Here is an 11,142-nt window from a genome sequence, read left to right as displayed (position 1 = left end):
TTATATGATTGAGGCCATCATTTCATTTAGCTTACTTACCCAAAAAGCCCTACCCCTTATCATCCATTGTTAGCCAATTTGAGCCTACGCTTAACCCACTTGTTCTTAATTTAGCACATTACAAGCCTTAAAGTGAAAAATAATTATTGTCCTTAATTTGGATCTTTGATTGGCTTAGGCTAGTGTGTGTGTATCATTCAAGCGTGGGGATCTTGGGACATTGGGGGAATAAAAGGGTAGTTTTGTATTATTATTGGAAATATTGGGGAATTGGGTACATACTCATGTATTGATTAAATGTATAGACCTTATGCATTGATGTTCTTGTATATAGTTTGAAAGAAAAAGAAAAATGAAAAGAAAAAGAAATAAAAGTGAAAAAGAAAAAAAATAAAATAAAAGAAAAAATGTATATAGAAAAAGAAAGAAAAAGAAAAGCAATAAAGGGGACAAAATGCCCCAAAGTGAAGCTCAATAAGAATCAATGCATAAGTGTTGTGAAATGAAGAGAAAATGCATGAGTATGTGAAAAAGTGAGGAATGGGTAGTTAGATTAGTAATTAATTGTATAGGTCATCATATAGGTTAGGTGGGAAAGTTTAAGTTAATCAAAGATTCAAATCCTAAGTCCACTAGCCATATATGATCCTACCTTGACCCTAGCCCCATTACAACCTAAAGAAAAGACCTCATGATACATGTATGCATGCATTGAATAATTGTTGATTGTTAGAAGATAAACAAATCTTGGAAAGCATGATTAGGGGAGAATTGAGAGAATCAACCCCAAACACCGAGCGACTAGAGTGCAAACACTTCCGGTGAGGGTTCGATGCTCAATTCCTTGATTCCGGCTTTCATGAGCGTTCTTCTCGCAAGTCTACTTGAACTTCATTTTGATATTCGAATTGGTAGGATTCATGAATCGTTATATGATCTCGACCCTACTTGTGCATGTATGACTTGGAGGATTGATTTATTTTTAACCAAGTAGGTAAAACCATTTTGCATTCTAGTTGCATATAGTTTAGGTTGCATATAGCTCATTTGCATGGAATAAATGTTGATACCCTTTGTTTCTCTCTTGGTTTTAGCATGAGGACATGCTAAGGTTTAAGTGTGGGGAGGTTGACAAATCCCAATTTGAAGGTTTATCTTGTGCTTGATTTAAGGGATTTTATGACCTTTTACCCACATTTATTCAATAAAATAGCATGGTTTTGTATATTCTCCTTTAATTGTGCTTAAGAGTGAAAACATGCTTTTTAGGTCTTAAAATAGCTAAATGTAATTCACATTGATTCCATTAGATGCCTTGATATGTTTGTTAAGTGATTTAAGGTTTAGGAGGCAAAGATTGGATCAAGGGAATGAAGAAAGAAGCATGAAAAGTTGGAGAACTCATGAAGAAATGAAAGAACCGGAAAGCTGTCAAGCCGACCTCTTTGCACTTAAACGACCATAACTTGAGTTACAGAGGTCCAAATGATGCGGTTCCAGTTGGGTTGGAAAGATAACATCCGGGGCTTCGAAATGATATAAATTTTGCCATATGTTGCTTCGCGTTCGGGAGCGCGCACGCGCACTTTGCGCGCGCGCGCCGATTCTGTCCGTGGCCCACTTTAATGAAATTGTCCCCAGCGGTTTTAGGAGCCTTGTGGGCCCAATCCAACTCATTTCTGATGCTATTTAAGTCAAGTATTGAAGGGGAATCAAGATACTTTAGATACTTTTGATCATTAGTCATAGTTTAGTAGTTAGAAGTAGTTTTTAGAGAGAGAAGCTCTCACTTTTCTCTAGAATTAGGATTAGGAATTAGGGTTAGATTAGGATCTCATAGTTCTAGGTTTAATTCAAGTCTCCTTCTACTTCTACCTTCAATTGATGATTGCTACACTTTGGTTCTTCTTTCTATCCCTATCCTCTTGTTGTAGTTTCTCTTATTTTGTTTCTAGGTTTTGTAATTGAGATATTTTTGTTCTTTTGTTTTCTTTTAATAATGCAATTTGAGATAAGTCATGTGATTGTGATATTGTTGATTGTTGTTTTGTTAATTCTTTGTAATTGTTAGTTGTTGATTCCCTTTATTCTTACAAATAAAAATGCTTTCTTTCATTATCCTCCAAGTGTTTGATGAAATGCTTGAGAGGATGTTAGACTAGAATTTTATGTTCTTGGCTTGAGAAGGTAACTTAGGATTTCTTGAGTCACTAGTGTCCAATTGATTGATAGTTGATAGCCATTAACTCTAGCCTTCATTAATCCAATTAGTGGGAAGCTAGGATTTATGGACTAGGATTGATATAACTCACTTGACTTTCCTTTGTTAATTGAATTAAGGATGACTAAGCGGGATTAATCCTTGCAACTACCATACTTGTGGCTAGTGATAATGATGAAGACCCTTGACAACCAAACCTTGCCAAGACCATTTTGTTAATAAAGTTTTCTTACCATTTACTATTCATATTTCTCATCCAAAACCCCAAAATAAACAAGGCCATAACCAATAACAAGAACACTACCCTGCAAGTCCTTTGAGAGACGACCCGAGGTTTAAATACTTCGGTTTATAGATTTTAGGGGATTTGTACTTGTGACAAACAAATTTTTGTATGAAAGGATTATTGTTGGTTTAGAGACTATACTTTACAACGAGATTTTATTAGTGAAATTCTAAACCGTCAAAAATCCAATCATCAGATATCTTCTTCATGCTTTGCTTTTCCTTAGGTTTTTCACATGAGGCTACAGGGAGAACTTGAGTATTCAAACATTGGTGGGCTAAAGCGTGCACCACCTTAGTCAAATTGGTCACAAACTCAAATGTGTCTTGCTTCATGGCTTCTTGTCCTTGAAGTAACAAAGTGAGAGGATCGTCTATTGGAGCTTGGGGTGAGTATGAAGGTTATTATTTTGGAGAGAGGGTTCATGGTAAGAAGGTGGTTCCTCTTGGTAAAATTGTAGAGATGGTGTGCATTGAGGTGGTTCTTGGTAGTAATCTTGATAGGGTTGTGGTGGTTCTAAAGGTTATTGCTCATGATGGTCACGAGGGTATGGTATGGGTGATTGGTGATATGGTGGATATGGATCATAGGAAGCTGCTTGGTGTGGAAGGGCTTGTGAGTATGGTTGAGGTTCATGTTGAGGATAGGAGTCATATGCATATGGTGGTGGTGATTGATTATCACAAAAAGATTCACCATAGCTATTGAATTGACATGCATTAGGGTGGGAATTATACCTATAAGTATCCGGAGGTTGCTGCCAATAGGAGTGATCAATTCCTTGAGGCTCCTCCCATCTTGGAGTGTTCCATCCTTGGTACATGTTACCATTAAAGTCCACATTTCCTACAACACAATTAGAACCAAACTCATAGCCAAAGTGAGAATTCATTACGGAAAAAAAATAAAAATAGAACTAACTAAAACTAGAAAACAAGCAAAAGACAAGCCTATTCACACTATTCACATATATACAATAACCAATAACATAACACCATTGCAAGTCCCCGGCAACGGCGCCATTTTGATGAGTTGATTTTTTGACGGTTTAGAATTTCACAAATGAATTCTCGTTGCAAGTATAGTTTCTAAACTAATCAATAACCCTTTCATATAAAAAGTTGTTTGTCACTAGTACAAACCCCTAGAATTTATAAACCGAAGTATTGAACCTCGGGTCGTTCTCCCTAGGAATTACAATAAAGTGTGTTGTTATTGGTTAGGAGTTATTTTTGGGGTTTTGATAAGAAACATGAAAGATAAATGGCAAGAGAGTAAACTAATGGCTAAAAAGGTCTTGGCAAGGGTTAGTGGTCAAGGATCTCTATCCTAATCACTAACCACTATATGAGAATTGGCAAGGATTAATCTCATTAAAGAATCCTCTAACTAGTAGTAAAGGAAAGTTAAATGAGATATATCAATCCTAGTCCATAAGTCCTAACTCTCCACTAATTCAATTAGTGAGTACTAGAGTCAATGGATCTCAATCATCAATTACTTGAACATTAGCAACTCAAGAAGTCCTAAGTTACCTTTCCAAGCCAAGAGCATAAAATTCTACTCTAAAATCCAACCAAGCATTTCATCAAACACTTGGAAGGCATAAAAGAAAAGCATAAAATCTACAACAAGAATGAAATCTAACAACAATTATTGCAATGAATCAACAACAACAATCAAAAGGAACACAATTATTATGAATTACTTTGAATTGAATGGAAATAAAAGAGAAGGAACAAAAGTAGATCTACAACAAAGTATAAGAACAACATAAAGGAAATTACAACAAAAGAATAGAAGAAGAATGAATCTAACAACAAGGAATTGAAGAGTAGAAGTAGAAGAATGAATGAATGATAATCTAGATCTAAGAACTAACATAATCCTAATCCTAATCCTAATCCTAATTCTAGAGAGAAGTGAGAGCTTCTCTCTCTAAAACTAATTTTCCCTCCAAAACTAAAACTAACTAAACTAATGGTAACTAGTATCTAAAGTATATTGATTTCCCTTTAATTCTTGGCTTAAATAGCATCAGAAATGAGTTGGATTGGGCCCACAAAACTTTAGAATTCGCTGGCCACGTATTGCTTTAAGTGGATCATGTGGCAGCAATGACGCGTGCGTGTACGCGTCACCATACGTGTAGCAACTATGGCAAATCTTATATCATTTCGAAGACCTGGATGTTAGCTTTCCAACGCAACTAGAACCGCATCATTTAGACCTCTGTAGCTCAAGTTATGGTCGATTAAGTGTGAAGAGGTCGGCTTGACAGCTTTTGCGATTCTTTCATTTCTTCATGAGTTCTCCATTTCTACATGCTTTTTCTCCATTCCCTCAATCCAATATTTGCCTCCTAAAGCTGAAATCACTTAACAAACATATCAAGGCATCTAATGAAATCAAGGTGAATTAAATTTAGCTATTTTAAGACGTAAAAAGCATGTTTTTACATTCAAGCACAATTAAAGGAGAATTTACAAAACCATGCTATTTCATTGAATAAATCGGAGAAAAGTTGACAAAACCCTCTAAATTCAACACAAGATAAATCCTAAAAATGGGGTTTATCACACATGAAAGAAGTTCACAATGAGGGGTGAAGATCTGAGCCCCTATGATCCTCTTCCTTAGAGAAGCTGACCGTCAAGATAATGACAGTAAAGAAGCATTTGTTAGGAGGCAACCCAACCTTAAGTATCCTGTAGCTTGTTTTAGTTTTATTTTAGTTTTGTTTTAGTTTGTTTCATTTCATTTTTCATTGATCTTTACAGTTTTGCTATTTTTTCTAATGTTTATGATCATGTATAGTATTTAGATCAGGAACAGGAGGACTTAGTGATGAGCGGATATTTTATATGCTTTTTGGCATCATTTTCATATAGTTTTTAGCATACTTTGTTTATGTTTTATTAAGTTTCCATAGGTTTTAGTGTAAAATTCACATTTTTGGATTCTACTTTAAGTTTGTGTAGTTTTTATGCAATTTCAGACATTTTCTGGCGGAAATTGAGGAGCTGGAGCAAAAGTCTGATTCAGAGGCAGAGAAAGTACCGCAGATGCTATCAAGATCTGCCCTCTATGCACTCGAAGGAGCTTTTCTAGAGCTACACAAGTCCAAATGGTGCGTTCTCAACAACTATGGAAAGCTAACATTTAGGGCTTTCCAGAAATATATAATAGTTCATACTTTGCTTCAGAATTGAAGGCCAAAAACTGGCGTTCAATGCCAGCCATATGCTCCAGTCCTAGCATCCAACGCCCACAAAGAGGTGGCCAGCGTCCAACGCCTAAAGAGGTGTCCCAAGCAGGCGTTCAATGCCCAAGGAGCCTCCTAGCATGTGGCTTTCTCTTTTGCTCAGCCCAAACACTCACCAAGTGGGCCCTAGAAGTGGATTTTTGCACTAATAGACTAGTTTATCATATTTTTGTAATCCTTAGTCATTAGATTAGTATATATAGGAGAAGAAAAACTTCTACAAGATCATCTTCCACCACTTTACACGTTTTTACATTGTTCTATGTACAGTATGAGGCACTAAACCTCCTACTTTATGGTTAGGAGCTCTGCTGAGCTTTATGGATTAATAAAAGTACTACTGTTCTATTTCAATTCTTGTTTGATTCTCTCCTAAGATGTATCTTCATTCTTCAACCTTATGAATGAGTTGAACCGTCAAAAGTTATCTCTATTCTACATGGGTTCAGCGAGGGTCTTTCATCGGATATCAATGAACCACTAGCTTGAGGATACGTCTCTTAGATAGCTAATCCAGGAGTTTGTTGGGGACTTCTCATGACATCAGTGCAGCCGAGGTTTGGAGAGATTAGGGTCTTTGTGGTAAAGGATAGAATCAAAGCATAGAATTCTATGATTCAGAAGATTTGACCTTGTCTGTGGCGTTTTGAGTAGAATCACCAAGGGGATGAACTGCAGGAGCTTCACCCTCATTCAAACTGGATGTGCACTAAATCTGGTGTTCAGCCTAGAGGAAGATTGGCGGCCGCTCAAACCGGCGTTGATCAAATACAGCCTAGTATAGAAGAAATCATTCACAGTTGGAGTAAACAGTAAGAAAGTATTGAATTCACAATTACTGAGTAACGTTATCTTTATTTTACTTTTATGCGTCTAAACAATTAAACAAATTTTATATCCACCTAACTAAGATTTACAAGATAACAACTGTTTGATTGGAAGCCGACAATCCTCGTGGGATCGACCCTGACTCACCTCAGGTATTACTTCGACGACCTAGTGCACTTGTGTACGAGGTGTGGGAATCCGTGCACTAAGTTTTTGGCGCAGCTGTCGGGGATTGTTCGAGTTTGAACAAACTAATGGATTATTTTGTTGCTTAGATTATGGATTGTTTTTAATTTTGTTTGAGTCTTTTGTTTCCCTTTTTCGAAAAAAAATCAAAACTTTTTCAAAAATATTTACTTTTCTTTTTTATCTTTATAATTTTGTTTGAGTCTCTTGTTCTTGTTCTTGTTAGAGTTCAAACTTTCTTGAGTCCTTTTCCAAAAATTTTTAAAAATAGTGTCTTTTGTTTGAGTCTAGTGTCAAAACTAAAGTTTGGTATCAATTGTGTGTTCTTTAATTGTTTTGAATTTTTCGAATTTGTTCTTGGTGTTCTTCTTGGTCTTCAAGTTTTTCTTGTTTTTCTTTTTATTTTGATCTTTAAAAATTTTAAGTTTGGTGTCTTTTGGTGTTTGTTTTCTTAAGTTTTCGAAAATTTAGAGTCTTAGATCTAAAAATTTTAAGTTTGGTGTCTTTTGTTTGTTTTTATCTTTGTTAATTCAAAAAAAATAAAAATAAATATCTTTTCTATCTTTATACTTTAATTTTCGAAAATCAACAAAAATTTCAAATTTTAATTTCAAAATCATTATCTTATCTTATCTTAGTTTTTAATTTCAAATTCAAACCTTTTCAAAATCAATTTTTTTCAAAAATCATATCTTTTTCAAATTACTAATCTTTTTATCTTTCTTTAAAATTCAAAAATCTTATCTTATTTAAAATTCAACTTTTAAAATTCAATTTCAAAATTTAAAATTTAAAATTTAAAATTTCAAAATCAAATATTTTTCAAAAATCAAATTTCAAATCTTATCTCTTTCAAATCTTTTTCAAATCTTTTCAATTTCTATCTTATTTTTTCAAATTTCAAATTTTAAATTCAAATATTTTCTAATCTTCTATCTTATCTTGTTTTCAAATTTTTCTTAATTAGCTACTTGTTTTCTCTTTCTTCTTTTTCAAAACTTCCTAACTAATTCTTCTCTCTTCTAATTTTTGAAAATATCTTCTCTATTTCTCTCTCTTCTTTTTCGAAATTCATTATTTAGTTTTTAAATCTTTTTAATTAATTAGCTTCTATTTTCGATTTTAACTAATAAATAAAAATAAAAACAAAAATATTTTCTCTTTTTACTTCTAATTTTCGAATTCTTCTACTCTTCATAGTTGAATTCTTTCTCTCTTTTCTCTATCTTCATTCTTCTTTTTTCTTCACATCTCTCAAGGAATTCTCTATACTGTGACATAGAGACTTCTTTTCTTCTTCCTTCTCTGCTTTCTTTTCTTGTTTATGAGCAGAAACAAAAATAAAGAACCTCTCTTTAATCCTAATCCTGAACCTGAGAGGACTCTAAGAAGGCGTTTACAACAAGCTAAAGCACAACAATCCGGAAGAAACCTCACAAAGATTTTCAAACAAGAAGCTGAAAAACACGGCAACCGAGCCAAACAATGAAGGAGATGCAAGAAAGATTCTTGGTGACTACATGATAAACCCCAATTTTGTGGTTTATCTTGTGCTTAATTTAGGAAATTTTGTCAACTTATCCCACATTTATTCAATGAAACAGCATGCTTTTGTAATTCTCCCTAAATTTATGCTTAAAAGTGAAAACATACTTTTTAGGCCTTTAATTAGCTAAATTTAATTCACTTTAATTCCATTCGATACCTTGATATGTTTGTTGAGTGATTTCAGATTTATAAGGCAAGTATTTGATGGAAGAAGTGAAGAGAAAAGCATGCAAAGTAGAGAATTCATGAAGAAATGAGCATTTGGAGGATTCAAGCCCACGCGCATGCGTCATCCACGCGTACACATGAGGAGGACATTCATGGCCACGCGCACGCGTGACCCATGCATACGCGGAGGAGGGGATTTGCCAGTGATGCGCACACATCGACCACGCGCACGCGTGACGCTGATCACGTGACCTCATTAAAGTGAATTCGCTGGAGGCAATTTCTGAGCTTTTCAGGACCAAATCCAACTCATTTCTGAGGCTATCTCATGCAGAATTCATGAAGGGTCAAAGGGAGAGCAATTAGTTAGTGTAGGAAGCATGTCTTAGGTTAGTTCTAGAGAGAGAAGCTGCTTCTTCTCTCTAGAAATTAGGGTTCTTAGTTTAATTTTTTCTTAGCTTAAGGTTTTAATTCTTGTTTCCTTTACAATTTCTTGTTCCTAAATCTTTGTTCTTTTAGTTTATGGTGTTAATTTTCCTTTTATTTCACTTTTATGTTTATGAGCACTCTTGTTACTTTGATTTTCATTTAATGCAATTTATGTTTGATGTTCTTATGGTTAATTGCTTTGTTGATTGTTACTTTTCTTGCATTGGGTAGTTGTAGATTTATTATTCTTGCACTTTTATGATGTTTTCCTTTTATGCCTTCCAAGTGTTTGACAAAATGCTTGGTTGGATGTTAGAGTAGCATTTTGAGCATTCTTGGCTTGGAAAAAAAAATTAGGTGATCTTGACTTATTAATACCCAATTTAGATTGGTGATCTAGAGTTGTTAGTTAATATTATTTCCATTGACTCTAATCTCTTGCTAATTCAATTAGTAAGTTGATTAGGACTTTTGGATTGAGATTAACTAGTCTTATTTGATTTTTTCTCAATGCGAACATTATACCTTCTTCCTATGGGGGATGACTTAAAGGGATTAGCTCTTGTTAATTATTATATGACGATTAATGACCAGGATAGAAATCCTATACTCTCAATCCTTGTCTTGAATGTCTCTTTTTGGCATTTGTTATCCTTAGTTGTTTGCTTTACATTTTTTGCCTTTTTAATTTCTTGTTTTATCAACCCAACCCATGAAACTCATAAGCAATAATTAAGCACTCGATTTTGATTCTTAGGGAGAACGACCCGGGACTAATACTCTTGGTTATTTTTATTGGGTTGGACTTGTGACAACCAAAAATTAAACTTTGATTTGAGGATCGATTGTCGGTTTGGGCTATGCTTACAACGAAATTAGGGGATCGAATGGAATAAAGTGAATTAAATTTAGCAATTTTAAGGCCTAAAAAATGTTTTCACTCTTAAGCACAAATTAAGAGAAATTCACAAAACCATGGTATTTCATTGAATAAATGTGAGATAAGTTGATAAAATTTCCTGAATTCAACACAAGATAAACCACAAAATTAGGGTTTATCACTACACTATACCAACCTCTGATTTCTATGGAAGAAGTGTCTCCATACCTGCCATTAGAGCAAACAACTTTGAGTTTAAGCCTCAATTAGTCTCTCTAATGTAACAGAATTGCAAATTCCATGGACTTCTACTAGAAGATCTACATCAGTTTCTATCTGAATTCTTGCAAATCTGTGACACTGTTAAGACCAATGGAGTGTATCCTGAGGTCTACAGACTTATGCTCTTTCCCTTTGCGGTTAAAGACAAAGCTAAGATATGGTTGGATTCTTAACCTAAAGAAAGCCTAGACTCTTGGAAAAAATTGGTCAATGCTTTCTTGGCTAAGTTCTTTCCACCTCAAAAAATGAGCAAAATCAAAGTGGAAGTTCAAGCCTTCAGACAAAAAGAAGGTGAATCCCTCTATGAAGCTTAGGAAAGATACAAGTAACTGATCAGGAGATATCCTGCTAACATGCTCTTGGAATGGTCTATCCTAGGCATCTTCTATGATAGTGCCTCTGAGATGTCCAAAATATCATTAGATAGCTCTGCAGGTAGATCACTCCACTTAAAGAAAATGCTTGCAGAAGCAAGAGAACTCATTGATATAGTTGTAAACAACCAATTCATGTACACTTCTGAGAGAAATCCTGTGAATAATAGGGTAGCTAAGAAGAAAGGAGTTCTTGAAGTAGACACTCTGAATGCCATATTGGCTCAGAACAAGATCTTGACCCAACAGGTCAATATGATCTCTCAGCATTTGACTGGAATGCAAACTGCTGCGGGCAGTACCTAAGAAGTATCTCCTGATGTGGATGCTTATGATCCTGATCAACCCACCATGGAGGAGGTGAATTACATGGAAAAACCCTATGAAAATACCTACAACCCTTCATGTAGGAACCATCCTAACCTTTCATGGAGAGATCAACAAAAGCCTCAGCAAGGCTTCAATAATAATCAAGGTGGAAGAACCCAGAATAAGTTCAACAATAGGCCACCATTCCCATCTTCTCAAGAACATATTCAGACTCCTAAGCAGAGCCTTTCTGGCTTAGTCACTATAGTCTCCAACCTCTCAAAGACCAATCATAGTTTCATAATTGAAACAAGGTCCTCCATCAGAAATTTGGAGGTACAAGTTGGTCAACTGAGTAAGAGAATC

The sequence above is a fragment of the Arachis hypogaea genome, chromosome 3 (assembly GCF_003086295.3).
Source record: "Arachis hypogaea cultivar Tifrunner chromosome 3, arahy.Tifrunner.gnm2.J5K5, whole genome shotgun sequence".
Taxonomy (NCBI): domain Eukaryota; kingdom Viridiplantae; phylum Streptophyta; class Magnoliopsida; order Fabales; family Fabaceae; genus Arachis; species Arachis hypogaea.
Note: the sequence above shows the minus strand (reverse complement) of the source record.